General features: G+C 47.6%; 1 pseudogene; it reads right to left on the bottom strand.

Annotated features, from left to right (window-relative positions):
* Positions 1-10,678: 10,678 nt before the first annotated feature.
* Positions 10,679-14,728, bottom strand: LOC149347578 (uncharacterized; annotated as a pseudogene).
* Positions 14,729-15,054: the final 326 nt, after the last annotated feature.

Below are 15,054 nucleotides of genomic sequence, written 5' to 3'. Positions count from 1 at the left end.
GCTCGGCTTGCTTGGTGCGTACTACGGCCGCTTGATGACGTCACCCTTGTTTTGCTTGCCATCACCGAGATTTTCTGCACCATTTTCTGTACGCGATTTTCTGAGTGACGTCACAGCCGCGCAGCCGGTGAGCCGCGCACCTCCGACCGAGAGAGAGACTGCGCATGCGCGACACGCAGCTGGCCCGCCGTGCTCTACTGCGCATGCGTGGCAAAGGGAGGAGGAGGGTCGCGGTGGAAAAAAAACACTGTCATGGCGGTCAAGGAGAGCGAAGCCGACGCTGTGCGGCCAGGGATATACCGTACAGGGGGGTAAAGCTGAGCCGCAAAGCGGTCCACGCATGTAAGTCGCCATCTTGAACGCCATCTTACAACACACTATTGTGGCGAGCAGATTTTTTTCTCGCAAAGTGAAGGATGGGTGAAGTTTGAGTTTGAATTCGGAAAACTGCGGCAGAGATAATAATTATATGTCTCTCTTACGCGTATTTTCAATGTTTTAAACAGATTTTGTAATCTTTAGCATACTGATTGTGGTCACTTCTTCTAATATCGGACGATTGCGAACATGTTCACGAGTGAACTGAATAAACGCTCTCGGAGTTTCGGTTTTAAACTTCTGCTTTCGAACCTGATTTCAAGGCACTTAATTCAAGGAGCTGCATACGACAAGGAGTCACTCGCACTATTGTTCGCCGCTATGCCACCTTCGTGCGTTGATGCATGGCAAAAGCTCCAAAAGTATCGGGCACTTTGCATCATTTGTGAGTAAACGTGGGAAGAGATACATATGCACATTTCACGACAACTGTCGACTGTAAGGCGTGTTAATGAAAATCTCCCGCTCTTGGAACTCTCTTTAAAGGCGGATGACACCAAGCGAATGAACCTTGCAGCCGTTTACTTTTTCACGGCATTCGACTTTCTTAACGCCATTGCCTCAATCTGCTTGACAGAGAACACGTTGGCGATACTTATAAAGGATGCAGGTGTTCTTGCTTAAATCCGTTTTAGTACGATTTTCATCACTAATGCATGCGCTAATTAAGGTAACACTGTTGATATGAATGGCCGCGCAACGACAACGGCACAAGAAGGACATGCGCAGTCTACCAACTGTTTATTTTACGGAAAAGAGGCACACTTATGATCCTCAGCTCAAGCGTATCTGACAGCGCATTATTGCTCCGAACACAGCCAGTGGCAGGAAATCGGCTTGTAAACAAGACAGCATACATGTAATCGCAGGACCCTTGTTATCCCGTGCGTATAAAGTACTTGCGGCACTATAGCTTCTCATAAATGGGTTTTGAAACCAAACAGAGGAATAAAAAATATCTCAGCAAAAAAGCAGTGTCACACATTAGAAGCAAAAACGGCCGTAAACCTAAAAACACTAACACCAAAATAATAACAAAAACCCACCACAACAACCAACCAAGCACCCACAATTTAATGCGCACAATGCTGGACACGAAACGAAGGTTTCTCGAGCGGTACGTGGCGTTTCATGCATTTCTGCCTCCACCTTGTTTCATTCGTTTGTGATGAAGCTCTGAGCGTTCCTGCGTACGAAAAATCCCATTATGAGCTCGTGTCGCGCCAGAAAAACACGACACCGTCTTCCTCGGCGAAGGAGAAAGATTTAAAAAAAAACGCGAGAGGCCCGTGGTACTCTAAGAAACCTTCGACATTTAATATAACCAAACGCTGAACATTCAAAACAAACCAGGCAGAGCAGTTGCTCCATTTACCTTGGGCATTCGTTTCCTTTGCGAATTGTGTTCGCCCTTTTGGGGCCAAAGCAAATTTCCGACGTATATTTGCACTCGACAACAGAGGACATGCAAAATCCCGTGCGCTCTACAGACGAATACACTTCAGCGCGTCACAATCGCGGTACTAGCCTTCAAATAACAATTCAGAAGTCACAAGCCACCTATATGAAATTACAGTCGGTATGCGACACTGCATACAACTGAAAACGATCCAAACGCGACGATTTCGCCGTTGTTTACAGCAGTTTAGAGCAGTCGAGAGCTACTCTGCATACCGCCATCTTCCCACGGACTACGTTGCCAGGTTCCAACTCCGTTCTTTGCCCAGATTTAGAAAGTGACAAAACAGCTGGCAACACACGCAAACCGTTGTGTGATGGCTGCGTTCATGCGTTGCCCACTGAAATGCATGGGCTCAATGGCCAGCTTTCCCTCTAGAGTTGGTTGTATTAACTCTATGATACCGTACCTGTCGCTATGTATATCCTGGTATAACTGAGCTAAACCACTGCCAGTTTTTGTCTCTCCGGCTGACAACGCGGTGCATGTTCATAAAACGGCGGATGTGATGCAGCACTCTGTGAGCTCATTTTCATGCGTAGGGCTGATCCTAATCATTGTTCCTTCACTACAGTGTAACCTTAACTACAAAGATCATTATTCTCCGAGATATACATATACGCACAAAGCAGGAAAATGCATAGTTTTGGCATCACCAGTTATGTTTACAGACAAACGCGCCGTAACTCCTCGGTGGGCACCTCAATCGCGCTGGGGAGAAGGTATGAAGGAGACAGTAACAGAAAGAGGAAAAGTTCTTTAGCGTGCACTCAAATCGCATGGCAAACGGGTGTATTTTGCACTGCGCCTCCATCGAAACGTTTTCCCACGGGCCGGGATACGTTTTCGTGTACGCATGCTCAGTACCCGAGCCTCATACCTGAATCCTAAAATTTCTATCCCTTCTGTGTTCTCTCGGTAAGGCTGCCATGCAAAACGCGTAGTACAGGATGCAATGAGAGCTGCGTGGTAAGATTGTTAAAGTGTATACTTGGGGTACTTCCTAAATTCACGATCACTAGCGCAATGAGTTTAAAAGCCGCATTGTTGAAGCGTCCCGTGGACTTTTCAGCCGAGTTCTCTGCTGCGTCTGTTTGCTCGAAGCTGGACGTGCGCAGGACCACGTGCTACAACAGGGATGCAAAGGGTGCCACGTCCCCCATTATGCGAGGCCAAAATACAGGTAACGCCAGTATGAAAGGGAACACGGGAGCACGTGGCCTCCGCACTTCGCGAAGCGGTGCCGCTGAGATCCGGCGAGAATCGGTGGCATAGGTGCATGCGCAAGAGACAAAGGCGGCTGTTCTTACCGCGCATGCGCCCGGCCTCGCCCATGCTCTCTGGCTGTCGGCGGCAGTGCTTCGCGGAGCGCGGAAGCAACGGGCTCCTGTGTTCCCTTTCATATCGCCACTACCTGTACGTCCCAATTCGTTTTGTAGATGGCGTGCGAGCCTTACTATCGACGAGCGCAGTGCCACACGACTGCTACGCACTGCTGCCTCGGCCTTTCTTGCGCGTCGGCAACGCTAACCTTTAAGTGTTGCTAAGTGCCGTCTCAGCCAAAAGTAACCGGGAACAGCTGGTTTGTTCTTTAGCAGCGTGGTGAAGCACTTATGGCAGCCCTTAAGGTCTGAATCTTTCTAAAGTAAGGTGAAGCCTTCTCCTCACGTTTCGAAACCTTTCGGTCTTTATGGCAGGTGTAACGGCTCCATTATACGGTTGAGAAGCAGAAACCTGCTGCTCGGTTACTTTTGGCAAAGGGGTACATACTATACCTTCATACGTTCCAGGCTTCGTGAAAGAAGTATGAAGGACAAATTCTCTGGTGGCACTTTTTTCAATGCCAAGACTTATAATCACACACAATCGTCAGATAGCCTCATGCTAACTATGCCGTTCAGTATTCCGGCATAAATGGCCTTCTGCCGCGGTGTCTCACGTCGTGTTGGGATGCGATGCATGGATATGACCGTGCTTCTCATAGCCTGTCAACACCAGTCGCGTCCAATCCAGAGCTAAGAAAAATAAAAGACTCAGTGATTTCCACCCCCAGCAGCACAGCTTATCAGACCAGTATTGGTAATGTACTGGCGAAGGCCAGTCCTTCAAAGGACCAGAGCGAATCCATCCATTTATAATATTGTGCCGATTATCTGTGCTGCTTTTGACCGAACACAGGGCCGCGAATACCGCCGTGGGACCTCTTCCATCAGACGTGCCGTGACATACTGCACTGCCGACGGTACGAAGCAGGCAGTTTGATGGGAGATGAGGTGCTAAACATCCGCTCTGCGAATCAAATCGAGATGCATGCAATGGCAGCGCACGTGGAGGAGCTCGAGAGAACGCAAAGTAATGGCGAACCATCGACGCTCAGGGCAGAACATACTCAGAGAGCCGGGGATCGCCCGGACACACGTGGCGTCATCTGGACCGCAGCAAATGCGGGATCCACTGATCATGTTTTGCAGTTCATCTCCTGAGTGACTTAGCAAGGCAATGTCATCAGCGAATAGTAGATTACTAAGGTATTCTTCATTAACTCTTATCCGAAAATGTTATAATATTCCACAGTTGGCTCACAAAAGAAAGTGATGTCTAAGTAAGCTGGAGTTGCTTCTGCTTTTCCGCCCTTCAGCAGAGCCAAAGAACAGGGTGTCCATAGCCATGTGGTTTTGAAGAATGTTGTACGTTATGGAGTCACGACCAGCATGCATATCCGAACCAGCTCAGGTAATTGACCCCATATTGGAAACAGATGCTTTTACATTGGTCCTTCGTAGGAACATCCTTTACCAATACGTTTCCAATATTGGGCCGACTAACTGCGCTGCGACAAGATGTTAATGCACTTTTGATTTCCCCAATTCGTAAAGAAAATTCGATACCATTTCGAAGCTGGCTCACCGCTGGATATCAGAAGTTGACCGACCGCAATAAATTTCGGAGTATTAATATAGATTACGGTGGATTAACGGTGGATTAGTGAATATTAGTGGGTGCATTGATGTATAAGAGTAGGTCGGATTGTTACTGTCCCGTACGACAATGCAAAAAATGTACTCCACACAGCATGCAGTCCACGGAATAAATAATAATAATAAAAATAGAGAAAACCAAAGCCAGAGCATAGTCATAATAACAGAACAAGTCAAAACAATGCGCAGAAGGCAAATTAAAGGAAAGAGAGAAATCAGCGTGAATAATTAGGAATTGAGCTACTTATGAGGTGACCCATTTGAAGGAGATGATTGATTGATAACAACTTTTGTTTCCACCGATGTAGGAGGCCCCCTACTACCCGTCCCTGGCACGCAGGCCTAGGGGACGGGGGACGGGACCTCCGCGACTAAAGACTGGCGAAGATACATCGTCTCTTCGCGGCTTTAGCCGCCAGGCGGACAGCTCGTTTCTGGTCGGCGGGGACCTCGCTTCGCAGAAGGGCCTCCCAGGCTTCTCTACTCTTAATATTGTCCTCAGCACCCGGGGATCCAGGGCATTGCCAGATTATATGATCGAGGGTCCCCCTCGCTCCGCAGGTCTTACATTTGTCACCTTTTTTATCGTCTAGCGTGGTTTGAAATAACCAGACGGGGTTAACGAAATTTCCGGCCTGTAATCGTCGCAAGGCGATGGCCTCTGTATTGGTTAAGTTTGGATCTGGTGGTGGCATTAGACGCCTGCCTAACCTGTAGTGCACGGCGATTTCCGCGTATGTTTGCAAACGTTCGTCCATCCCCTGGGGGTCGGGTGGCTCTACAGTTACCCGGAAGTAGAGATCTCGGGCTTACACGTGGGCCGCCTCGTTACCGGGGACGGATGTGTGTGCTGGGACCCAAATTAAAGTGATCTTGCGATCAATTTTGGCTACGGACAGAATTCGAGCCGTTTCTGGCGAGACCCTGCCCTTTCCGATGTTGCAGATTGCTGTTTTGCTGTCACTAAGAATCAAAGTAGCCTTGGTACCGGCGCAAGCAAGCGCTATTGCGACCTCCTCGGTCGTATCTATGTTTCTACTCCTAATGGAGGCGGCGGTGACTGGTGCACCTCGGCCGTCGACTACTGAGGCGACCGCCGCCCCCGACCTGCCACTCGCTGCGTCCACGTAGGCAACCTCATTTGCCCTGAAGTTCCCGGCCCTTTTAACCAGCGCCTCCGCCCACTTCTCCCGTCTTTCCCTGTGATGTTCTGGGTGCATGTTGCGGGGGAGGGGGGGAACGAGATGGTAGTGTGGTGTGACACAATGATTAGAACATTTGAAGGAGAAGAGCAGAAGCAGCATGGTTTCGGAGAAGGTGGGGGTGAACAGATGGTGTGATGTCCGAGGAGCAAAGAGATTTTAAGCGAGAAACTCAAGAAGCAGTAACGGAACAATCCCGGAAGTAGTGACGGAGGTCTTCACATAACATCCCGGAAGAGCAAGTTGAAGACGGAGACAGGCCAACTTTTTGAAAACAGAACGGCAATCTACCATACCCAGCAACTAAAGTAATAAGAGGATTCCTGGGTAGATGAATAAGGGGAATATTAAATGTATCAGGGATCCAACTGAATAATTTAGTGCCCCCATTGTTCTCGCGCCAAATATGTTCCATAAAAGAAGTGAAGAACGTTGCATATGGCAACGCACTCAACAACGTGAAAGGGTAGAAATATGTAAATTGTCAAACTGCCCGGCACAACCTGCAGCTTGGTCAGCTAACTCATTGCCGAAAATTCCGGAATGACCCCGGATATGAAATAAAAGAAATGGGGCGAGAGGAGACGAACGATAGAGATCTTTCTTAATGGCAATAATAGTCGGATTATAAGAAGCAACTGAAGACAGGGCAGAAAGCAGAGATAGAGAATCGGTGTAAAATTGAACAGGCGTAGAGGAAGGGTTACGAATAGCATAAGCAACAGCAAAATGAAAGGCTGCAAGCTCAGCTGCATAGGCGCTAGAGGGTGGTTCTAAAGACAGGCGATGAACGTATACAATATTTTGTGTTGAGCTAAGGACAACAAAAGCAGCACCACCTGAGCTAGGAGTGAAAGACCCATCAGTGTAAATATGCAGGGCGCGTTGACAAGAAAAGAACGCCGCTTTCTGAGAGCTAAGTTGAACAAAAGAAAATTTGAATTTCATTGAGGGATGGTCAGGGCAGGGATTAAATGAAGGTTGAATTTGAGAAAGGTCATAAAAGGCATGTCCGTATTCTACGGATTGTCGTAACGTGAAAAGAATAAACTCTGCGCCTAACCGGTCTAGATAAATACGCAAAGGAAGAGCGTTTGGAAGAACATGAAGAGCAGTGGTTCGCGTATTATTATAGGCACCAGTAAGAGCCAGAAGGGGGTTCGTTGAAGCGATAAAACGTGATCTCTTAGATGGGAAAGTAGCCAATGAAACCACCAAGCTGGGGCGGCATAGATAATTGTAGGAAGAATAACCTGATGATAAATTTGGCGCATAGAGAAGAGAAACACGAAAATGGAAATGGAACCAATTCAGGAGCTTCGTGGTACATGCAAGAATTTCCGTTTCCAAATGATTAACATGGGGTACAATGCTTAAGTGAGAGTCAAAGACAACACCTCATAATTTAATACTTTATTATTTATGAATTTAATTTAATAATCTAATAATGATATTTTAATACAAATTTACCCATTTTTGCGCTCTCCTTTCCAAGCTTCCACTCCATTGGTTTCGCAGCTTAAAGCGGGACTAAGGAGTCCTTTACTGGTTACAACGGACAACGGCGACAGTGGCGGGCAACGGCGATGACGACGCCGCGAAGCGGTGAAACCGGCACCAAAGAGCTGCGCTCTAAAAATTCTGCGTACAGTTTACCATGGCTTAGCGCGGAATTTCGTGCAAAATAGTGCTCGAGCTGAACTGCATTATAATTGGTTTTTTGAGGAAAGTAAATGGCAGTATCAGTCTCACATATCTAGGTGGACACCTGAACCACGCCGGGGTGGGTGAGCAAGAAGAAAGAGAGAAAGATATGCCGTGGTGGAGGTCACCTCACCTGAAAACATTAGTACAAAGGAACAGTGGGAGGCTCTATGTCCAGCTGGGACCTGCAAGATTGACGCCAGCTGGATCGTCAGGCCCTGGCGGCAGCGACAGCCGCAGGGATTCTGAACTAAGTACTCCAACCACCTCTCAAGACCCTTGAACATTTATTACTGTGCATAATAAGCGTTCTACTCCTACTACTACTAATCCGGAATAATTTCGACCACCTGGGGATCTTTAATGTGCACTGACATCGTACAGCACACGGGTGCCTCCTGCGTTTCGACTCCATCGAAACGCCGCTGCCGCAGTCGGGTTCGAACCCGGGTACCCGGGCTCAGTAAACGAGCGCCTTGACAAGTGAGCCACCGCGGTGAGCACGCTCGAGCTCCCTATTCACGCCGTTCAGCTCGGCGAAGTTCGTTAGAAGGCCCCGCCTCCCACTTTGTACTTACGACAGCGTCCTGTGTATCGAGTGCCGCCAGGATGGAGACGTCTGATCAGGTGGGCGGTGCCACGAAGAATGACGACATACGCAAGGTTGTGCAAAAAACTAATTCAAAACCAATAAATCACTCTTTCCTAGTTGCCTCTACAAAGCAGTGTAAAGCGTGGCTCGGCCACCCTAGTCGTATCCGACTGGTTAGAAATGCATTCGCCAGCCTCAGGGAGTGTTTTCATCGTAACCTCCATACCACCCCCCCCCCTCCCCCCATCGTTTGTTAGATACCCGGCGGACAATACGGCCCATCTGATCTCCAATCTTGGGGAGATTCTGCAGGGTTGTATCGATCTTGAGGTTGCGGTGAATAAAGAGTCCCTACACTTCTACCTCATCGTGTTCAGGGATAGGGCCGCTAGCAAGGGAGGCACTGCGGGTTTGGCCTAAGGTGCACTAAGTCTGATTTGGTCTCGGAGCATTCCAGGCCACAGAGGAGAGCGTATACGTCCACGATAGTCGCCGCTTGTTGCTGGTTGTCCTCGATCTGTCGCAACGAACCATGTGTTGCCCAGAGCGTGATGTATTCGGTATGCAGGGCATACCTGATGCATTGGACATCATCAAGCAGTGCGGGAAGGTGAACCATGGCGAAATTAAAGAGGAGGGGAGAGAGGACTGCTCCCTGTGGAGTTCCTCTGGTACCTAGAGGGTAGGGATCATGCTCCTGGTCGTGGGTGCGTTTATAGGTTTGCCGATCAGCGCAAAATAGGAGAGTTTCCTAATTCAGCGCCATCTATCGAGTGCAACTCGAAGCCTTAGCTGCCGCCATTAGCTTGGCGAGCCACTCCGGTAGCATCTGTGCACGCACGCAGACGCGACGCCGTCCGTGAGGAATCGCCCGCTTTCCCCGCGTTTCACAACCGCTGTGTTGAGAATTACCCGCATCATGCCCGTTCACTGCTGTGTGCCACTGTGCAAGCAAAGAAGAGTGCTCGACGAAAACGGCTCGAAGGCAAGTACACTCATTATCAACCTTTTCTCATTCATGCACTTAGTTCGTGCGTCACTTTGCGTCTACTTCTTTTGTTGTAGGTGTCCTTCTATTCCTTCCCACGGGACGCTTATTGGAAGAAGAGGTGGCTGATTGCCATTAAACGTGACGAGGGGAAGTTTTTCAAGGTCACAAAATTCACCAAAATGTGTTCTAGGCATTTCGTGGAAGACTGCTATCTTCGAAACGTAGCGGGGAATCGGCGTTTTCTCAGACAAGATGCTGTGCCGACTGTTTTTGCCTTCTCTGCGCCGAAGCCTCCGCCGAGAAGAGTATTACCATCTAAGCATAAGTTGATATTATATTGTGACGACTGAAAGAGAAAATTCAGGGGGCACTTTGGCTCTCTGAAGTGCTGCAAGGCGAAAGCGTTTCCTGGCCACTGTTTGTTTTTATTTACTTTTTATTTTTCATATTGTTTTTTATTTATTTTTGCTCCTTTTCTTAATTTTATTGTTTTTATTTTCACATCTTTTTATTTGGTGTTTATTTCATTTTTATTTTTTATTTTCTTTTTCTTGGCTTTACTCGTTTTATTTTATTTATAAAGCCCATGCATTCACTAGATGCGCCTTTATTCATGCTGGAACCTTGAGCCTTTTAAGCAGCGACGCCGAAAGGCGCACGAATCTGCCGACGCGTCTGTCGACACGGCTGCCGACGCGTCTGCTAACGACAGTATGAGGCATTAAAGGCTTTCGCCTTAAAACCTCGAAACAGGCATTCATGCAGCATAAACTCTGCCACCATAAGTGCTAGTGCCGCTACATCCGGCCTTGTGCCGCCCACCGATGTTGTCACCGAGCCACCGGAGGCGGCGGAAATGGGCGACGGGAGCATTCCTGCCGAGGCCAGCTCATCGAGCAGCATCGGTGACGACCCTGCGTGCGATGGTGTGTGCTCGCGGGAAATGGCGGACCTCAAGCAAAAAGTTGAAGCTCTGATGGCACATATTGAAACCCTTGAGGCAAAGCTTAAGGGCCAGGCAGAGGAACTGACCTGAGCAAAAGCCTCTTTCTACAGGGTGCAACGTGAAGGTGAGCTTGTAGAAGCTAAAAATGTGCAGCTTGAAAAACGACTGAGTCGAAAATTTTCCATTGAATGTTTTAAAGACAGCCCTGAATACATAGCATTCTACACGGGCCTTCCAAGCTATGAGGCTTTCATAAGCTTTTATGATTTCCTTGATCCAGGGTAGAACTGCGAAAATGTTAAGGCCTGGTCAAGGAGCTATAAGGAGGGCACTAACAATGCTGGAAGGCCCCATTTGCTGCCTGCCAAGGAACAGCTGTTCTTAGTGCTCGTGGGGCTTCGTCTTGGTCTGCTCGAAAAAGACCTGGCCTACAGGTTTAGGATTTCACTGGCAACAGTATCTAGGTTGTGCGCGACCTGCATTAGCTTCATGTACTTGCAGATAGGCCAGCTTAACCTCTGGATGTCTAGAGAAGAAGTAAATGAGTCAATGCCAGCTGTGTTTACCACACAGGGGTACTTAAGTACTAGAGTAATCATAGATGCAACAGAGCTATAGCACCAGATGGGACGATCACTTTCTTGTCGAGACAATTTCCCGGGTCGATTTCCGACAAGGACTTGGTGCAGAAATGTGGATTTCTGAAGCTCGAGCTTCAGCCTGGAGACACAGTCGTGGCTGACATGGGATTTAATATAGATGACCTCCTTAGTAAGATTGGTGTCGCACTGAATAATCCTCCATTTTTACGGAGAGACTTTTTCACAGCAGAAGAAGTAACCGGAACACAAGAAATTGCAAAATTAAGCATTCATGTTGAGAGGCGTATTCAGCGCACCAAAGCATTCCACATCTTCGACAGGCCGGTTCCACTGACCATAGCGCCTGTCATCAATGAAATGTGGGCTGTTTGTGCATTTCTGACCAATCTCCAGAGCCCGCTTATAGGGTGCAACGATAGTGAATAATGCATGCGCACTAATTGGTGGTATTTTCATCGCTGTAGATGTATGCATTTTCTTCCCTTCTTTGCAAATGTATGAGCGATGTTACTGTACGATGTTTTATTATGCTGCATGCTCTATTCAATGTATAGAATGCCTGGACTCCATCAGGCACAGCACATCTGCCCTTGCATCCAAGACCTCGCTATCTGAATAAAGGGTTGGTTGGTTTATGGGGTTTAACGTCCCAAAACGACTAAGGCTATGAATAAAACACATTAATATAATTTGTATATGTTTCATGTCGAAATGTAATAGACAGTGAAGCAGTTGTGTTATCATTTTCCACGGCCTTTGATGACCTGTAGTTTATTGCTCTGCCAAAAATGGGAGAAGTTTGTCAAAGTAAAATTTGTCTAGCTTGTTTTTACATAGCTGCCAAGCAGTTTTATCGAACGTTATCCTTTCGATGACAATGAAATGTGGTGAATAGACAACAAAGTCTGCCCATATGAGGCCAGTTAGTGCCATTTGGCCAAGAACTTGATAGTAATGAAAATCTTGGCGATGAAGCCTGATGCCTCCGGTCACGTCCTTCACAAGGCATGACCCTTCTAGGTTCGAGAAATCTATATCCTTCATTGAGTAAGGACATTTGACCTCAACAATTCCATGGCTGCCTTCTTCTGGGTACCAGACTATCCTATCTGGTGAGGCTCCCAGCCATGGGCAAGCTGGACTTACAGCAAATCCACACAAATAAGTCTGCACATCGTGCTGCAGTGCCTGCATTGTCGTCACATATCGGCGTATGGCTTGCTGCTCATTTGAAATGCCGTACCTGAAATGAAGATACCAAAAATAGTCATCCACACTGCACTGAAAAGCAATATCTCCAGTTCACACAGAAAGGCTGCCAGTGAAAGCGGGAATATGATCATTAAGTAACCCATGCCGAACAATATTAGCTATCTTATAATTGTATTAAACTTTGTTGCACCAGAGTGAAGCTGTTGTATCGAAGTGCCTTCGAATGTGTGTCTGTCAAAATGAACCGAGTTTGTAACAAGACGGCATGAACACTTATGACGAAATAACCTGTGCATGGATGGAAGAAATATTTTTTTCATGTCCAAGTTTGAATAAGAATGTACAAAAGCAGGGAGCACTAAATATTCATAAAGAGTTTTATTTCATGCACTGAACTTTTCGTTACTTTTGCATGCTTTTATGCTACCAGTGTTTGTTCACAGCGCTGCTAAAGGTTTTATGGCACATCAACTAGCCCTGACTGCCCTCTTCCTGCGATTATGTGATGCATTACTACAGGCCTCTTCATAGGCTGAGTCACTTTGGGATGTTAAACCCCATAAACCAAACCGTTACTACAGAGTCAATGTCCCGGCTTGTGTCCATACCAGAAAAAGGCGTCATAAAATGTAACACACTGCAACAGGTCATCCTAAAAGATTGATGCATTTTAAAAGCAGTGCATGCAAGGATTAGTCTGAGCACAAGACTATTTTTACATGTAAAAATGGTGCTTACTGGATTGCACTAACTCGTGACAGGTCCCTCTCGGCAGTCAAGTTCTTGAGCCCCTTCACTGTCGAGTTCTCCCGCTTCATAACTGCACCAAAGTTGGATGCGGTCAGCCGTTGACGGCGGACTGCCTTCCATGCAGCACTCTTATTTTGCCCACGGGTACTTTTCTCCAGTTGAAGAGCCTCGGTGATGGTGAGAGTTAGTGACTGCAAAAAAAAAACAGAATAATATGCTTGCTTAGGTAAAACCAGGTAGACTCCAGCAGCAGCTCTGCTTCGACTGGCAGATTTGTATTTGAGAGCAACAACAATTTGCTGTGCATGATGGTTGAAATATATGTGCACATATGTTTACGCAGAATAAATAGCTACATTCATCACTTTAACATATTAATACACCATCCTGCGTTATACGCACGTATGTTATATGCACTTAAGAAAATAAAACTCAAAGCTGCAGCTGTGGACATTTTTTGGACATACTAGCCACATTCTTCTTACCATAAATTATTCAAATGCGACATGTGTATTTACCCCAATTATGGCTTTCTGTGGTGGTGGCAGGTGTTGAGCTGAAGCCACTTACACTGATGTTGAACGGACTATAGCTGGTTCTGGTGGAACAGAGTCGGCGCCTCTCACTGTGGAACCCAACTTGATGTCTGGACTAACATGGCTTGAGAAATGGTGAGGCATTAATGGCTTTCGGCACCATAACACACTCCCTTCGCAAGTTTCTCTATAGGAAGAATTTGCTGTTTTCACTGTCATTGCCTGCAAGTGCTATGAAAATGGGGTTGGTTCCAGTGCTAAGAGGTCTCGTCCGAATTTCAGAGCAGCCTTTTTGACATCCCCTGCAAGCCTGGGTTTTTTGCGCGCTTCGTAAATTCGAGAAGCCGCGGCACACTCCAGACCATCGGGCCGTACGGATCTCCAATCTACTTCGTCTACTGCGCTCCACGATATCTTGTCTCCACGCGGTCGCCTCCACTTCTGCGGCAGTTCCGTGCAAGACAACTCAGGCGGCAGTTCTTCGTATCCTTGCTCCTTTAGTAGCACAATAGACTTCAGCAATGCCAGAGCGTGATATCACGCACCGTTCTCCCGAGCAGCGCACTCACATGTGCAGCCTTCGATGAAGCCGTCTTGCGTTATCACAGCACTGACTTGATAATGCGATGCAGTCTTCTTCTGGCTTCTAAAGCATCGAGCGGGCACACGCACGAATGTGCAGTCACTGCAAAATAAAAAAAGACGATCAAAGTAACTAACATTCCTTACAGCACGAACGAAGTGAAAAAATAGCAGGCACTCGGTTTAACTAGCCATGCCTGCTCTCCGGTGCAGCCCCATAAAGAATGAGAGTTTGTATGACAGTTTAGAGAACACAATGATCATTTATATAGCAAAGAGCGCTGGAAAACAATAAAAACACAGTCGCACAATATGGCAGCTTACCGTGTAGTGAATGATGACGTTTCGATGGAATCGCACTGAATGTAGCTTTCGGCGACAAACTTGTGGCTGCGGTCATCGTTCCGCTTGCCGAGGCTCCTTGAAGCGCTGTAAGCTTGTATTCTGTCGGTGGTCAGGCTCTTCGGAATATTAGAGAGGCTTCTGGTCCACGACATTGCTAAGGAAGGATAGTTACACTGTCCAAATGGGCTCAGTAAAGCAAGGGAGAACGCGGAGGCTGTCAAAGCAGCGTAGCAGCGGGAGCCGTCGCCAAGCTAATGGCGGACGACACCGGCGACCAGTGTTGCCGGACCGAATTAGGAAATTCTCCTATCGTCTGATCTACCTAAACGTCTTGTGGCCACAGTTCGTCTGTGACTAATACGGCACTTTATCTCCACTTGCAGAAATGTGACAAGAACGCACTAGAGGCGATCCACTGCAAAATTGCAGAGCGCACCCTCGACGTCCCCATCACGACGTCCAATCAACGGCTCATCGATGACCAAAACTTTTGAGGAGCTACGCGAGGCGCACTTCCACAATCACTACCTGCGGTTGAACAAATCCTCAGCCGCCAAAAGCCCCTTAAACCGCCTGCACATTGCCTACAAAGCGCATGCAGTGGAAAGGAAGACGGTTCCAGACGACTGGCGCCACGCGGTGCAGCTCCAGCCTCTGCCACAGAACATGACGAAGGAGACTCAAAATGGCTGTCGAACCGCGCGCTTGACGGCCCTTAACGACCGCTACGGCTCTCGCTAAGGAGTCTTCTACACGGATGCTGCTGGCTCACACCAC

This window comes from Amblyomma mixtum, chromosome 4 (genome assembly GCF_055824585.1).
Source record: "Amblyomma mixtum isolate Tamu chromosome 4, ASM5582458v1, whole genome shotgun sequence".
NCBI lineage: Eukaryota > Metazoa > Arthropoda > Arachnida > Ixodida > Ixodidae > Amblyomma > Amblyomma mixtum.
Note: the sequence above shows the minus strand (reverse complement) of the source record. Positions and strands in the feature narration are given on the sequence as shown.